Source organism: Onychostruthus taczanowskii, unplaced genomic scaffold (genome assembly GCF_017590055.1).
Source record: "Onychostruthus taczanowskii isolate IOZ18803 unplaced genomic scaffold, ASM1759005v1 scaffold50, whole genome shotgun sequence".
Taxonomy (NCBI): Eukaryota; Metazoa; Chordata; class Aves; order Passeriformes; family Passeridae; genus Onychostruthus; species Onychostruthus taczanowskii.
The window spans coordinates 1,528,882-1,546,939 of record NW_024502569.1 but is presented as its reverse complement, the minus strand read 5'-3'; the positions used below and the strand labels follow the sequence as shown (position 1 = coordinate 1,546,939).

Sequence of the window (18,058 nt, the reverse complement as noted above, 5' to 3'; positions counted from 1 at the left end):
ACCTTTCTGATCCCCTAAAAATGAATCACACCAGCAAATTTTGTAGCAGAAATCAAAATTCAGAATACATGGTCTATGTATCAAAAGCTCAATATCCCAAAGATGATTAGACAGCCAGGAACAGCTCCACAATCATTGGCCATAATGGTCACAATCATTAGCAGTGCTGAAAAGGATTTACCACCAGGTCTTCTTTTGCTTTGACATTAGTTCATGTCAAGGCCAAAAAACGGAGTATAAAAGTACATTCAGTTCTTGACACTGCACAAAAGAATAAGCAGCTTACATAAAACGTGGCTCTCACTACAGCACATCTGTGTGCTGAAAGCACATCTCTATTATGTTCCAGTTAGACTATTTCTATTAAATGCTTGGAAAAAAGACAAGTCTTTATACTTTTTTTCTTTTGCTTAAGTCAATCTCATGAAACACAGACAAATCAATCCCATTTCAAAATGTATTTTACAACTCAGAACAGCTGTACGTGCATTCTAGCTTCATCTGGCCTGGAAACACAACTGACAGAGGCTGTGGGTGATGGAGAATGCTACCATTTAATGCTCTTATACGCTTATCATATTTCAATGTTTTTTTGCAGTTGGCTGGTCAGAGGAGCTTGCTGAGAAATATTCTTGCAGCTCAAATGAGATCTAAAAAATCTCAGGTTGCAATGGGTGAGTAATTATAGGGAATAACCAAGAAAGTAGATCTCGCTCTTCTCTGAGGTTTTTTTTTTGGTTTTTTTTTTTTTTTTTTTTTTTTTTTTTTTGTGAGGTTGTTTGCAACACACTGTACTCAGTCAAATATCATTGGCTGATTAGCTTCTGCCTTCAAAACTTTGGCTCTATATCCTCCATGAAGGCATTTCTGGGGAGTGTTCTCATTTTCTGAATGACTATCTCAGCCTTGAGTAAGATTTGGTAATCTATCAGGATACCAAGTTTCAAGACATGTGACCGTTCCCAGTTCTCTCCTATATCTCTCTTCCTGGGCTTATTCACAGGACAGCAGGAGGAGAGAAGAGCACCAGGCTGCTGGCACAGCCCAAAAGAGGACATTGCTCATGCAAGTGTGTTCCTGCTGGCTAAGGGCACCTGTTCCAGTCATTCCACCCTTATCCCTCCTACAGTTTAGGTGAAAAGGCACAACAAAGGATTCACTCCTCAGCAAACATCAAAGGTGATTTCTACTATTTCGCCCTGGGCATGTAATCCAAGTTATAGTTCAGAATGCAATACAGATGCTTTTATTACTGCATACTGCAATGTTTGAACAATAATTTGACATGCTAAGTTTAGCCTTCTATTTTTGTGCCCATGTCCTAATATTTGCTTTTCCTTACTTCATAGTGAAACATTAGTGAAGACTTCTTTGGGAAGAGATGTGCAGCACCAAAAATACCTCAGTGGAGGTGTCAGTGGAGGGTGGTAGAAATACTTTTAGCAGTGTTGTCCCAGTTCTGTTCCCATGTCCAGGCTAATACAGGGGTTTGATCCTGCTTACAGCAGGTGCACTGTCTTGGTGCAACACTGAAGGACTTGGAAACCCACATGTGTTCACAGGTGGCACCAAGGCAGTTTGTCAACAGCACAGAGAAGGGCTGTCATGGTGAGAAGAGCCATTTCAGAGAGGACATGGCTCAAGGCTGGCAGGAGGCACAGTTCCTCCAGCTCCTACCAGAAGCGCATGAGCCACCACTGACACACAAGCAGCATCTCCCTAGGCAGGACCAAAAAGGTTGCTTGCCCCAGCACACCTGATGGTGGGCTTGTCCTTATGCACTATTGTTCTTTCTGCTCTGGAAAAAAAATTAGGGATCATTTGTCTACTGCTTTCTACCTGCTTGGGCAGCAGTTAACAACAGTCATTAATTATTAAAGCTAGATAATTCAGTCCTAAATATTGGCAACTGTCAATATGTCTCACGAGACTTGAATTCTAAGGAGTTTTTTCAGTTTCTAGAGAAGCTTGGAAGAAAACAAACTTCTCTTTTCCATTTCATTTTTCTGCTGGTGGTGAGTTATAATTCAGAGGAAAATGAGAAGAGAGGTTAACTCAGGAAATGTGACAAATATTCAGAGTACAGCTGGCTCTTGGCTTTCAGTCCATCTTTAGTATTAAACAGGTTTGAGCTTGTCTCCCACAAACCGTGTGGGTGGCTCTGGCTGTTCTGGGGCTGAAATGGAGACAGTTGTTTGTCATCTCTCCTGCTCTCCCAACACTTTCTCTGAGTCTTCACAAACTGATTTTTTTCTGCCCAACACCAGACAAACAGTCTAGCAGCCAGCTGCCACCAAAGGGGACATCCTTGCCCTGCCTATCCAGCTCCAGCAGGCTGCTTCTCCTGCTTCCCTTCGTGCCACACCAGCTCCTGGCTGAGCTTTCAGAGACCCAGCTCAACCCCCTAAGCTGGTAGAAAACTAACCCTCCAAAAGTGGGAAAGGTCTGCTGTTGGATTAGCAAACTAACTCAAATCTTCTAAGGACTTCTAAGGTTTAATCTATGTGAGCTGTATTTTAACAAGCTCAAGAAAATCCAACTAATGGAACAATTCTTCCCTCATGAAGGACCGCAGGAGAAAAAAAAAGTCTAAAATCTATAAAGTCTAAAAAGTTGTTTGGTGAAAAGCTCTGTCAGGAGAAACTCATGTAAATGAATTAATTTTCAGGCTTGGAATCTTATCACTGTCTACAAATATCAATGCTAAGACCTAGTTACTATAGTCCTTTCCTTTTTTCTGTCTAGATATCAGTATTTCATCTTATTTCTGCCTTTCTGCCATTGTCCCTGTCTCTTCTGTCTTCTGTCTTGGTGCTTCTCTCTTTTTTTTTTAAATTACATTTTTATTAAAAATGCAGATGTCCCTTTGCACAATGCAGTGAAAGATTTAGCAACTAGAATAAATAAGGTACATAATTACCCCATCTATTTTGTTTATGTCAACTTTATGTGATAACCTTTATTGCTCACCTTCTGTAACAAATCACTGTTAATGTTCACTTTAGTATTCCCACTGTATTGCTCACCACTTAAATCTAATTTAGTACACTCAGATAAAATATCTAGGAATGTTAGAGAAAATGATTAATCAATTAATTGGAAAGAAGTGCATTTGACTGTGAAGCCACATCAGTGAGCAAGTGGTCAGTCTGGTTACATTAACTTTTTGTCCCTGTCTTGCTCTTTCCTGCAAGAGGAGGAAAACTGTTGGGATGAGTTTGTGCTGGATCTTCTAGATCTTCTTCTTCTTTCTAGAACAAAATTCTAGGCTACCTGGTATTCCAGGGACAGTTTGGAGGCTCAGCTCAACCCAGGGTGGTAAAATGCCTTTTACTCTCAGGAATTGCTGCAGACCCCTATGAAAGGTAAACCAGAGAATACGCCTGGAGAGGAAACACTGATGGTGTCTTAGACCTGAGGCATGCTCCAGGCAGCTGTAGGCACTCAGACAGCCTTGTCTCACAGGTCCTGGTACTACTCTTGTGTCCCATGAACCTGTCAAGTCACCAACAAGCAATGCCACCACTCTGATGTCTCCCCAGAAGAGCACTCATGAGGGAAGATGGGCTTTTTGGAAAAGTCCAGTTCAGGCTGAAGCTGTATGAGAACAGCTCTAGCATGTTTCAGCTTCTTCTTGCAACTCAGTCTGAGATGCTGCAATGGCTGCCATTACTCTCCTGGCTCTCTATCTCACAGTCTTTAGGATATTTATCTATGTTACTCTTCTTATTTCAAAGATGGGGATATAAAGCAGTTCAGAAGTACATAAACAAGTTAGAGGTGAGGTTGATGGGAATTAGATGCCTGACACTTATCTGGCCATAAAAATAGGGTTATGCCACTCCTCAGTTACCCTTAGAAATCTAGTCTGGACAATCCAAATTCCAAATTTCTGATACTGAAATGCATCACTTTACCATCCCTCAGCTACGATGTACCACTAAAGGCTGATAGGTTTCCACTAAATGGCATTTGCAAAGCTTCTTCAGAGCTCTGAAATTACATTACAGTAGGGTGTAAGGATGCTAAATTGGAAAGAACATGAATATATTTGTGAATATGAGAAAAGATGACTTTTCAACTCATGTAGGAAATTCATGGCAAAACCAGGGCTCACATGTGAGCAACCTGGTCTAGTGAAAGGTGTCCCTGCCTACCCACTGCAGGGGGGCTGTAACCTTAAGGTCCCCTCCAACCCACCCCATTCTATGATTTTGTGATGCCATGATCTACAGCTTGCAAGGAGCAGGTTAATGCCTTAATTGCTGTATTATCATTTCACTTCGCTAATGCAAGCAGTTGGTGTAGAGCATGGAAAAATTAAAAACTTGTCATATTCCCTAAGGAAAATCCCCGTGCAATTTAATAAAGACAGATACAATTTTCAGTAACCTTTCATGCTTTTAGGTAGAGGCTTAATGATTTACCCCATTCCCATCCACTCTGTAGGACTTTTCCAGAATAATTCCAATAATAACGCAACAGCAATTTTACCATCCAGCTGTAAAATTACCATTTATAGTACAAGTATGTAATAAATAAAATAAACCATAAGCATACCATGAATTTATATGTTTTACTGCACTATAGTGCACACGCATCAATAAATCCCGATAATAAGGTTTTCAAAAGTAGAATTTCATTGGAATCATTTTATATCATGCCATATAATTAGTGTTAGAGACAAGGTTATGTTTTGCAAGGAAGGGACAAATAAAACTGTCACAGTGTTATTTTAATAGTCCTAAACCTTTCGTGGAATATTGTGGTACTAGTAATATTACAATAAAATACGGACCTTTAAAACTACTGTGGCTGAATACAATTTAAATGTCAATAGAAAAAGATCTTTCATGAGTAGTTCCTTTATGTGTAATTCTTTAGTCTTGGTGAGTAATAGTCAAATGTGTCCATTCATGCTGTGACTTCTTAGAGAGGTTGAAAGTGAGAAGCCTGATTATTTATGAACATGAAAAAAAAAATCTTGTATGCTGAGAGATTAAAAGAGTGTGACTGTTTACCTTGGAGAGCAGATGAATAAGCAAGGGTTATGCTAAAGAGGTATAAAATCAGGGGTAATGCAAAAATAGGAAATTGGGAAGTACTATTCACTCTACACACAGCACAAAAGCAGGGAGATTAATAAAAATAAGGAATAAAAAAGAAGGAAGGCAATCTGAACTGATATTGTCACATGACACTGGTATCAGCAGAGGAGTTGGAGTTGGATTCTTATCTGACTACTCACTGCTACCACCACAGATTTGGAGAAGAATTCTCCAGAAAGGAATAAATGAAACCAAGCTAAAGACAGTGTTATGAAAAGGCTTTTTCCTGGTTAGATGATCAGCTTATACAGCTTTTCCTTCTGAGCTACTTACACTTCTCTTACTCATACATTGTCTGGGACTGTATTAAATGTTTCTTTCAATGACTACAACAATTGTTTTGTTCTCTACTGAAACCAAATTCTGTACAGGCCATCTGGGAGACTTCTCATCAGCTTTTTATCTTCAGCAAGGCTGCATTTCCTAAGAAAAAAAGGTGTCTTACTCCAGCAAGGAGTTAGGAAGCTATGTCCCCCTTCAGTGAAAGGATTATGCTGAATTCCTTTCCCAAATTAATGGGATACTGGTAAAACTGGTAGATCTGAGATTTATAGAAGGTTCATCAAGCACAAAACCTTACAGGTCTGGGAACAGTGTCTGTATTAGTATATTTTACAGCTAGGTATCATCAGAGCTAGGGGTACAATGCAATGAGTTTCCTCATGCAAATAACAAGAAGGTGACTGTGAAACAGCAACAGGGAAATCCATGTTTGCAGTGCAGGAGAGACCTTTGCGCAATGTGCTACACTCCACATGCTCTTTAAGCTGAGAGGTGACTTGCAGGGGCCACCGAAGCAGCCAGCACACCAAGAGAGCAGGCATGCAGGGACACAATAAAGACCTTAGGAAGTGTCCTGAGGGACTCCTACTTCAGAGCAATTAGCCACTCTATCAGGCAGCCATTACTGTCCCTGAAAGTCTAGCATAAAATCGACTCCCTGAGGAATTCTCCCATTATATAGACTTCCAAGGAACTCCTGGTAACAGGGTGTACAGCACAACCAGGCATCTAAACATAAGAATGCAATGAGATTTGGACATCAAGTGGTTTAAACATTTGAACATTTCAGACATAACATTAGTAACACTGCGAAGGTGTTTAACAGACCCAACCAATGCTGAAAATCCCATCCATGTTATATGGTCCAGTAATGTGATAAAAACAAGAGATTCAGGTCCCCAGTTGAGCATTGAGATTTTTGGTTGCTCCTTATCATCATCATCATAATTCCCACTTACTGCTGATTTCCTGTTCTCCTTTCTTTTCCATGCCTCCTACTCTGAAGCCACTTAAAACTAACTTTCTGTCATTCATTTCTCTGACATCTTTGCTACCCACTGTCCCACATGCCCACTCAGCTTATACAACCTTATTTCACACTAATTTGTCTCCCATTTTTTGCCATCTTCCTTTAAATTCCTGAAAGGAATTTTAGATCCCTCCTAACCCAAAAAAATCTCTATCTTCAAGCATCACTTCAAAGCCACTTTTCTTAGCTTACAATTGATTTGTACAATGCAGCACTTTGTGATGAAACTAATAAAACTATAGCTTGCAGCTCACATCTCATCTTGAGGCCCTTTAAATGGTTATAAAAACTGAAGAGAAAGTTATATATAGGGATCACTTCATCCCTGGGTGAAATGCAGCTGCATTAGGATGAAATGTGGCAGCTGCACAAAAGAATGCTGCAGCAGTTTATGACAAGAAACAAGGAGACTACTTCACCCAGCTGAAACCACTAACAGGATTTATGAGATAGAATAAATTTGCATTTTATATATATATATATATATATAAATAGAGAGAGAGAGAGAGAGAGAGAGAGAGCTGATAAGGACATCAGGCTCTCCTCCCTTTAGTCTTCAGAAAAATACTGTGGTATTGCTAATGGACAAAAGTGATTAAGAACTTGGTTCCCTTCACAACCTCCTCCTTCCCCATTAGGATTTATATTCTTTTTCTTGCCTTCTGACAGCTCCCATGAGTCTTGGCTTCGTATAGACTTGGAGGACAGAGTACCACCCACCTACTCTTCAGTACAACACTGCCCATCCCACCTATTTGCCCTGTCATTCAAAAGCTGAGAAGTGCTGACTTGAGAATTAACAGAGCTCTTATACATGAGCACTGTATGCCCACTGAAAAACATATTTGGATAATGGTCTGGAAAACGTGACTCTTTAAAGACTCTAATATAAAGTATATACTATTTTTAATGTGGAAGAAACACTCTCAAATAGGTAGAGAAGAGGTAACAATCCCATCCCTTTGGATCTATTTCAAAACTTCTGGTGACTCCTAGAGTCACTGTGGAACTAATTTTGAAAACAGACTCTTCTTTTACAAGTTCATGCCTTTGGGTTCCCAAGCTAAGAGATCTAGGCAGCATTTAAACCTCAATGTATTATGGACCAAAGAGTGGCCTGAAGATTGGAATAGCTGCTGAGCTCACACTGAAAGGGCAATACCATGTCCAGCTGGTTTTTAGAAAACTTCTTGCTCCCTGGATGTGTTATAAAACGATTTTTGCAATGCACCATTGCTAGTCCAGTACCTACAGACATTATTAATGAGTAGTCAGTGAAACTGCAGCTGTATGTACCTATTCATGCTGTATATGTATGTTATATATTCTTGTCATGTATCTTCTACTGAATCACTATTGTTGAAGAGTTGAAGAGCCCAAAAACTACAAAGCAGGTTTGCAGAAAACCACCTGGTGCCTGGTGGACACCAACAGAACACAAAGCAGCCATGTGCCCTTCTGCCAAGGAAGGCAGACAGCACACTGGGCTGCACTAGGAAGGGTGACAGAAGGTGAAGGGAGGTGATTCTTCCCCTCTTCTGACCACTGGTGAGGCCATATCTGGTGCGCTGCATCCAGTTATGGGTTCCCCAGTAAAAGCAAAATATCGATTTACTGGAGTGAATCCAGCACAGGGCTACAAAGACAGTTAAGAGCCTGGAGCATCTGAGAGATGAAGAAAGGCTTGAGAGAGCTGTGACTGTTCAGTGTGGGGAAGAGAAGCCTCCGTGGAATCTTATCTGGATAAATATCTGAAGGGAGGGTGCAAAGAGGGCAGAGCCAGGATGTTCTCAGTGGAGCCCAGTGACAGGCAATGGGCACACACTGACACACAGAAGGCTCTGTACATCATGAAACACTTATTTCCTGTAAGGGTAACCAAGCACTGGTACATGTTCCTCAGGGAGGAACATGGTGGAGGCTTCATCCTTGGAGATTTTCAAAAGCCACCTGGACACAGCTGGCTGTAGGTGGCCTTACTTGAGCAACTGGGTTGGACAAGATGACCTCCAGATGTGCTTTCCTACCTCAACCATTCAGTGAGTCTGACTATTTCAAGAAGTGTGTAAAAATAACTCTGATCTGACCCAACAGTAAGGAGGAAGATATCTCCATCAGCAAGATCATACTTTCCTTATTGAAGAATTTCAGATGAAGACTCACTGTAAGCTCCTCTTTTCATCTTGAGGAAAACTATCACTATTGATTTTTGAACCCAGAAAGTCACAGGAAAGGTAAGAACAATACCAAGGAGAGGAACAGCTAATAGGAAGTATATATGTATCACTTCCAACTCTGCCACTACTTGGAAACTTGCCGTAACTTTATACTTGGAATTATAAGTACTATTATCATTGTAGCTGGACCAACTCTTTTATTAGATTGCTAATACTTTAATCACTAGAGCAGTAAATTCTTCAGTCTGTACACAAGGTGTGTTTCTTCACTGCACATAAAATGCCCAAGGTGCTTTGTCTGGTGCTTTGCCCTTGAGATCTGGTTTGAATTTGGATGCAGCAGATAGATCCCACTACATGTAGCTTTCAGCCATCCTCTGCCCTTGCAAGGTTTTGAAAAATGTCATCTCTTGCAAGGCTAGGGGAGACTTCCAGACAGCCTGAACTCAGGCAGCATACAAGATGTCTCTGGAGTGCCCTGACATTCAGAGGGCTCCCAAGAGGATGTAGTGCTGGTCTGACCATTAGTTTTGACTCTCATGTGTATTCATAACTCCAATTAAATACAAAGATTTAATGTCTCTGGAAATCAGGATTTTCAAGCTCAGTATCCTAAACTGGAGGTCAAGTTTCAGACTTCAAGGCCTTGCTTAGATTTCCCACAATACCCAACGTGGTTTGCATGTGTGCAATACTGAAGTTAATTGGTCAGACAGTAATTGGAGCTCGGCAGATGAAAGGCACTATGGAATGCAGAGAATGCTTCATGTCATAATTTGAATGAAAATGTAAACAATACCCCAAAAGACAGATGTTGTCATCATAAACTTTCTCTCTGAATTACGCAGATAAGTAGAACAAAACGTAATTCCTTATCAACATATTAATTATTCTTTGATTATGCCCTTCATGTTCTGTAGATGTTCAAATTACATATGGGCAATCAGATATACATCAGAGAAATTCTACCCATCTCAGGTGGTCTTCATGCTGTGAATTTATATTAAACACTGAACATTAATATGAAAGTAACTCCCCTTGGAGATAATACTTTGATGTATTAATAAAAAAGACTTTGCTGTTGTTGTTTATCAAAAATTAAGATTAAAACACTTTCTTTTGCAGTTCTGTGTGAGATGAGTAATTTGTAGTGCAAGGAACATTGATAAAACACAGCACATAGAGCAGAGTTCATATATTCAAAGCTGAGGTCCAAATTCATGTCTTGTGTAGAGTGAATGCAATGCAGAATGCTGAGCTCTCACCTGGTGCTATCAGTGTTATCTGCTGCTATCAGCTGATTAACACTACAAGCAGATCTGGTTTTAGATCCCACTGTTTCCTCATTACCTCTTTACGTGCAAGGGCCTATAGAGAAAGTTGTCCTGTGTATTTCTTCTGAAAAAGAACCCCAAACAGCAGACGGTGACTTATTCACACAGTTTGTAAGAAACTGTCATCTATTTAAAATTCAGGAACAGGAGGGCTGACATTAGCCTGAAAGTACAGGCAAGACCTGTACCTACAAACCCAGATGTCTTTTTCTAATTCACAACCATACCACTATTGTTGCCATTGAAGTATATCAACATTATTAACATCTTATCATGCCTCGAGACTGTAGTGAAAAATCATTTATAAAATGAAGGTTAACTTTATTTGTGGATAGCTACTGTTTAATTATGATTATTTCTGAGAGGATCAAACACCCATATCTGCTTATTGCTTTATTCCAGCTGCTATTTTCTGTAAGAATATTACTAAAGAAAGCTACCATTATGTCTTTTATGACTCTATTTGGAAATGAAAAATCAATAGATTAATACACCATGCAAATTATTATTTTCTTTTATTGGACATACTGAACTTGGAATACCTTCCTTTTTGGAGCTGGACTGATCCTGTGGCAGTGCCAGATGTGACGTGGTAAGCTGGCTCTACCATAAGCAGGGGCCGGGCCAGATGACCTCCATTGTTTGATGGTTCAACTAACTTTTTAAATTATTTCAGTGATGAAAGAAATAACATATGCTTACAGAAAGATGTTATTGTGAACTAAATTTTACCCTTTGCTTTGCCTATTCAGTGCCGTAAGAACAGTGGTGTCGCACCAGTGGGTGTTTCAGCATGATCTAGTCCAGAGCCACTAATTACACGGCTGTGTGCTGATCTTTGTAGAGTCATGAGAAAAAACAAAGAGATTAAAGGAAACAATTACTCACCTACTAAAAAAAGAACATCTTTCCTCACTCTGTTTTCACAAAAGCACCCATTTTTACAAAAGTGCCTTTCAAACAATTTTCTCTAACATGTAAACAGTATTAACGTGGGAAAGTCAAATTAAGGTTCTTTTTTAGAGCAGTAGAGCTACTGCTCAGACAGCTGTTCAGTTTCCATCATCCATCATGTGATGGAAATTTTATTTTACTGAATAGATACAGACAACTTTCAATGTCCAGGGCAGGAATTTTAAGGATATTTAAATTTCTGAACTGCTAGGGTGAAGATTTTCAAATATGTTCATAACATTTAACTCTCATTTGCCTCCTCAAGCACACTGAACTATGATTTACCCAGCCCTGTCTTCTACTACCAGGTGGCTGCAGACATTTTTGTGTACTCCAGCACATATATATCTAAATGTTTTTTGAATATCCAAAGGGATGATACAGAGCCAATAGTTTTACCAACGAACTCAAATGTTTTGGACATGTGAACTAACAAACTTCCATGATTTTTCTTCACACAAATAATTAGATTCTTTTTTTTTTTTTTGTTCATTCCCCTTTACAATGAAAGCTGCAGTCCATATGACTACAGAGCAACACACAGAAAACAGGCTAAAACAATCCTTTCATGATAGCTGTTCATAAACATTTATTCATTCACACTGGCGGAAAGAAGGAACAGACAACTTGGCTATGATGGTACAGTTATTATTTTTAGACTTTTGGCTGAAGCCCTTAGTTTCCTTTCCATACATTTTTAAATGGAAGGCCGTGGGAGTTTTATGTTCTCCTCCAAGTGGAGAGCAGACTTTTAATGTAACAAAAATACTGATTTTCCATTCTGCAGCTCACCTAGGCCTGTTTCCATCCAATAAACCATTGTCCAAAATAACTGTTTCTTATAACAGGAAATTCTGCTATGGCAGAAGTAACACTGGGTATCCATAGTACTGACACTTCTCATTTCCTTACCCCTGTTACACTGCAGAGCAAACGGGAGCCAGATTCATAGCAACCCTCTAATTACTTGACAATAATCATTGCCAGCAATGAAGCAGAGTTAGCAAAGAGCTAATTAGCACACCACCCAGGACTAACAACTCTCTACACTTTTTTCCTCTTATTTTTAGCAACAAGCAGGAAAGACATAAATTGCTCTTTTATCAAATAGCATGAAAGAGCTTAGATAAGTAAGATGTTTGCAGTTATCACTCTATAAAGCCAGACCCCAGCCTTCAGCTATGTTCCATATATTAGCCTGGAAGGAGAAAACAGGAAGGCTGGAGACCTACCAGTGCTTGCTCCCTGCTGGTGCCAGGGAGTGGATCTGTGGGGTACCCGTCAGGAGACACCAAAGCTACCAAAGAAGCACAAGCCTCCTATTTTCATGTCAATGTCTCTTGCTGGATAACAGGAGGGAATACAGAAGGGTTGGCTCTGCAAATGTCAGTGAAATACAGACCCTGTCACTTTTAACTTGCTGGATGAGTTTCAACTATTTCTTAATCTTCCCATAGTTAATGGGAAGTCACTTGGATGATGTCAGTTACCATCTCATGGATGGAGTCCCTTTGCTCTGACTGCTGGAGAGCACATTCCCACTTGTCTGAATCATTACTGGTCTGACTGTGGGCAAAGATGGTTTGGTCTCTAGACAGTGCTAGCAGCTAGATATTTGGAAAGTAAATGACTAATCCCTTGCCCAGCTAGACTTTCAGTGGGAAAGGAGACACATCGCTTAATGCTTACACTTCAGTTTAAAAATGGAAAAATTATTCTTCCCTCCTTAGGAAGCAAAATTGTTAGACTACATATGCTGAAGCGTGTACTATGCTCAAAATATGCTCCAAATCCATGAGGGCCACATAGTTACCTTGCATGAGCTTGTCTTCTTTTCCCACAAACCAGTGGCCTCTTAAACTGGAGATATTTTTTTAGTCTGCCCACAGACAGACACAAAACACTTGCTTTTCCAGCAGATATTACCCAGAGTCAGAAGTTGCCTTATGCCATGACCTGATTCTGCATCAATTAGAGAGCATTTGCCAGGAGATCAATGAATATAAGTCCATGCTATGATTTAAGGTCAGTTTAGTCCAAGAGAGAGGCCAGCAAAGAGAAAATAAACAAATAAAGACCGTGGGTTTTTATAAAAAACTGAGAAGAGTGCTGAAGGGCATATTTGAAATATTTCCTCTGAATTCCACAGTGTGGCTGGCACACCACGGGTTTAACACTTGGTGCCTGTTCAACGTGTGGTACGTGGATGCACCAAGCCTGCACACACACACTTGCCAAGCAGAATGACAGAGGTAATGTGACTATTTCTGAAAAATGAAGTGTTTATGGCTTGCTCAGTTTCAGAGTATGTTTCATAATCTTCAACACTCACAATGTGTCACTCATGGGCTTGCAACATATTCCTTCTAAACAGAAGCTGCTTTGTGCTCATCACTGAAGAAGCATGTGCTGTGCAAGTGCCATACTGTATTTTGGCAGTAGCTGTTAGAAGTAAATTTACAGAGGATTAAGGAGATGGAAGGCAGCATGCCTCACTCTGTAATTCTGCAAAGCATTAAAACACCCTGTTTAAAGAAGAGATGAGAGATGGCTGCTATTCAAAATCTTGGGGCCTGAGGTTCAATTTGTTTTGACCAAATTTGCATTCAGTCCTTGAGAAGTCTCTGAACAACAACAGCTGCCCTTGTGCCAAAGGAGTGCGCGAGGACACATCCCTCCTTTGGAAGTCACCTTGAGCGCAAGGTGGGAGCTGTCCCCAGGGGCACAGAGCTACTCAGACCTGCTCCACAGGGAAGCTCCTGCCAGCTGCTACACTGCCTCTGGGATCAGCCCTTCCCCATCTCCAGATGTGCTCCATGAAGTACAGGATTCCAGGGTTGCCCTGGGTTTATGTCCCCTCAAGGCCAGGAGAATGAAAGTATGTGCTGAGGACGTGAGACATTTTTGGCTGTCCAGAGCTACAATAATGACATACAGATATGCTGATAAACACAAAGATTGAAATTTGGTTGTGTGTGCTTTGAAGGAAACTATTTTTTCCAAGCATATTTTTTTTTCTAGACTTGACCTTGGTCTGCACTTTTAAGAATCTGACATTTTTTGATGGTTTATTTCACTTTCAGATTTTGGCAGGGTGTAGCCTTAGATATGCCAGCAGTATGATGAGATAAGTTATTCTCCAGACAGAAACAGAAGCAGAAAGCAGGCAGCTGCCTATGAAAGATGGACTCTCCTACAGATTTTACAATAAAAAAATGCCCAGCTCAATTTTTGAAAGGAGAAGACTAAATCTGAATATGAAATCCCAGCAAATGGCACTTAAAGACAGCAAATAACCACCTTAGAGCCCACATATTGCTCTGAAACCATTGGTTGAAACTGAAGACATTATAAAGGTATTTTGATTTAGGAGATGGGATATGTTTGGCAGGGAGTGTTGGGGTTTTAAAATTTCTCATGATGTTTTGCCTGATGCTTTGCATTTTGCAGTGTTTTTTTACACTGTAATGGTAGTTAGAAACCCATTACCCACAGTATTCTGTGGCCATGGCATTAGGCTCTGAAAGCTTACTTATTGCTAAGGAATCACATTGGGGTACTGAAAATAACAGTTCGGTATTTTCTGGCACAGCTCCATCTTTAAAGACAAACAATAACCCAAACAAATCAGCCTGGAAGCCACTGCTTTACCTGCTTTACCTGGAGGATGTGCAGCACTGGGAAGGCAGCACTGCCAAAAGGTGAAAATTATAATTGTGTTGCTGCATTGGCTGACACTGATTTTGGGAAGAGAGCTGGGGCTTTCATTAATCTTTCCATAACTCCAAGCCAAAGCCAGTTTGAGGTTGCTAAAAGTAGCCTCAAAACTGAGACTACAAAGCTCCTATTTTTTAGATGTATTTCAAAGAATTTCCTTCATTCATTGTTTACCAATCTGGCCTTTCCTCATTGGGGGTAGAAAAACATAATGAACGCTTATCACCTGCAAGCTCAAATCCCACTGGAAAGCACATTTTCAAGAAAATGTTATTGTGGTGAGGACTTTCAGGGAGTGTTGGAGTTTTAAAGTTTCTCATGATGTTTTGCATTTTTCTTCTAAATGAACAGGAAAAAACTCATCTGGCTCTCATTTGAATTCCCAATACACTTTAGAGAGGAAATTCCAACCAGAGCTGTATTCCTACACCTAAAATCTACATGGGAATGATCCAGCATGCTTGTTTCAAACCAACAGCAGCCAGAAGAAGCAGAGCTGGCTCAGTGGCACGCCCGGGTGTTCCACACAACAGTAATGGTCTCAGCAGAGGGGCTGGTTTTATAGAACAGCCTTCAATAGGACATGTCAGAACTTGAATATCTAGATGACCTGCCTTCCATCATGCATGCAGAACATTTATTAACATTCATGGGGATTTTCAGATATAAAGGATGGAAATCATCTTACCTATCTGCAGCTGCATTGGAACTATTAATCCTAGGTGCTACTGAAGGCTAGGGAGAGAAGGAGGTACTTCCTTTAAAATATTTCCTTTAATGTGTGGAAGAGGTAAAATGGCTTGTGCACAGAAAGAGCTCATTCTTCTCCATCGTCAATACAGAGAATAGGGGACGTACAGGCAGATAAAGCTAAAGACATTTCCAGTGAGATTCTTCTGTGAGGTACATCCTGCTAATGTACAGTGTGACTTGAGGTCCCCAATTTCACTCACTTGCACCTGATATTCACCATTTGCAGTGGTGGTGTGGTGATCTGTATCCATGTTTGCAATGGGATTTGAGATTTATGTAGAAACATTCCTGTGTAGGTGCTCTGTGTTTACCACAAACAGCATGTATTTCCCACACAAAGCATATCATGGGATTAGCTACCTGACCTCAAAATCCACTAATCTGAAACATAAACAACCAAGTAAGTACTTACGTTGTTCACCCTCTAGTCACCACAATGCCTCATTGATGAACAATTCATCTGCTGGATTCCATATGTATCTCTACGTATATATTCCATATATATGTATGTATACATGTGTTATATGTATATCTCACTAGAATTAAGCTTCTGTTATCAAGAATCCCCCCCACTGCAATTGATACAATACGTTCTTGGTATCCAGGTTTTCTTAATTGTTTTATAAGATGAACTATCTGAAGCTTATAAACAACTCCCAGCACTTTAAACTTTTAGAATTTGCCAGCAAAATGCTTTTCTTTCCCTGAATATGTGGTCAGCCTCTGGACAAAGATGTTAGCTCAAAGCACAGGGCTGGTTCCAAGTTAAAATAAAGGTTGAGGGCAGATGTTCCCAGACAGAGGGGTAGGCATCTCCACGTTCCAGATTCCTAAGAGCCCTGTTCCTAGTTCTCCCCAGACATAACAAGGGAACTGATTGCTCAGTGCACAACAGGGACTAATGTGAGAATGTGATCCTGGCAGAGCCTCACCAGAAGATTCTTGTAATTGATGTGAAGACAATATGACTGATTTGTAGACACATCATTCTGCACCATGCTTCATGTATCAGCTTCCCACAACTGTTGCTGATTGCCTTCTTCCTCAAGCATTTTCTTCTCTCTCAGTTTTGAAACTCTGGGAAGAAACTTGTAACAGCAATTTGTTTGTGCCATGCCTATTTGGCATGCTGTGCCGCACTCTTACACAAATAAACAGGGAACACGATGTAACACCACAGCAGCAGATTTAACTAAGATCCAATTGTGCTTGGTGCCATCTGAATGAGGGAGGAATGTTCCCTTAAATGAAAAATCTTCAACAGAAAAACAAGTTCACCCTTCACAAGCATGTACCATAACATGGGACAATACACCATCTTTGACTTATGATTTCATCAGTGAGAAATTGCCTTGTTGGAGCATTTCTCCTCCAATAAGCAGCACTGCTCTATATTGTTCCTTCTGCACAGATCTGAATTTGGGGTGTCTTTTAAAGCCAGTATGAAGCCAGTCTTTGCTAGAAAGTGGTAGCCTGTCCAAAATCACCTCTCAAAGAAGTTACCTTTGGCTGAACCACCAGTATTTGGATGCTGGAGGCTACTGGCTCTTGATTTATATTATGAGATTGTAAGCAACTAGAACAAATAGTTTATATTTCAAGGTGTAATTTATGAATTTAACTGTCTCACTTTTACTGAGTTCCTCACACTAAAAGCTCAGTGACAGCCTGAGTAAATGCTCTGACTTGAAACACAAATCACCTAAAAAATTAATGATGAGTTATTTTCCCAAAAGTCTTAAGGAAGAACACATTTCCAGGGCCTCTGAAGAGGAAATAACCCAGGGAGAATATTGTTATTAGGTGACACTGAGCAAATGCTTAAGTAGAAATGATTGAAGCAGACTGTGTACCCTAAGAATTTAATGAGCAGCTTGAAGGAGTTGATGGCCTGAGGCATAGCCTCAGGTCATTAAATCTCAAATGGCTATTAATCCCTAGGAAACACTTTCTGTCAAGGTCATTAGTGCTATTATACAATGGAAATTGAGGGTGTATAAAGAAATTAGCATATAGCCTGTTTGCAGGAAAAATGTTCTCAGAGCATGGGCAGGTCATTTCCAGGAGGATGCTGCAGTGGCCACAAGCCACCTGGCTTGGCTGAACTTCCATGTACCTCTCTGCACCACTGCTAAGCTGAGCTGCTCTTTTGCAGAGTGGCACTACAGAAACGCTACCATGCGCTGGGCACTTGAATTAGCAGCTCAGCATAACTCCAAGGGATAACATTAACTGAAATCCCTCCTACTTAGCATATGATTTTAAGTTGGAGTCCCACTGCTGCTTCTTAGAATAAATCCAGGAAATCTGATTCAGTTGATGTGTATACTAGCAACCATAGCATTGACCAAAGGCTGAAATCATAGAGGTGTTGGGATCACTGCCCTTTTCTCAGAATTTCCTAGGATAAAGGAAACTTCACTGTCTTCAAGCAGAAATATCTGAAACCAGAACAAATATATCAATTGGCACTTGTGGGGTTAAGGCCAAGAGACTGACCAGCAGACAGGGAAGGGCAGGAGGTGGTGAGATCCCAGTTTGGGGTCTCCCTCTTGGATCCCATCTCTGCATGGGGCACCTTGTGAACAAAGCCTCAGTTTCACAGTCACTGCTATCACCTTCCCATTAAGCATGGAAAGTGCTGGTGCACAGATGCTGTGACTTTTTATAAACAGAGTCCAGAGTTCAGGTAGTTATTTGATG

General features: G+C 40.4%; 1 protein-coding gene across 8 annotated transcripts in view; it reads right to left on the bottom strand.

The window, feature by feature from the left end:
* STARD13 (StAR related lipid transfer domain containing 13) overlaps positions 1 to 18,058 on the bottom strand; it is a 286,278-nt gene that overhangs the window by 38,672 nt on the left and 229,548 nt on the right. Inside the window, exon 1 of one of the 8 annotated variants that reach the window (XM_041416104.1) lies at positions 12,118 to 12,224. The exons of the other annotated variants lie outside the window; for them this stretch is intronic. The gene's annotated coding sequence lies outside the window, so the exon portion shown is untranslated. Of the gene's footprint in view, positions 1 to 12,117; positions 12,225 to 18,058 lie in introns of those variants that run through there. 8 annotated transcript variants of the gene reach the window in all.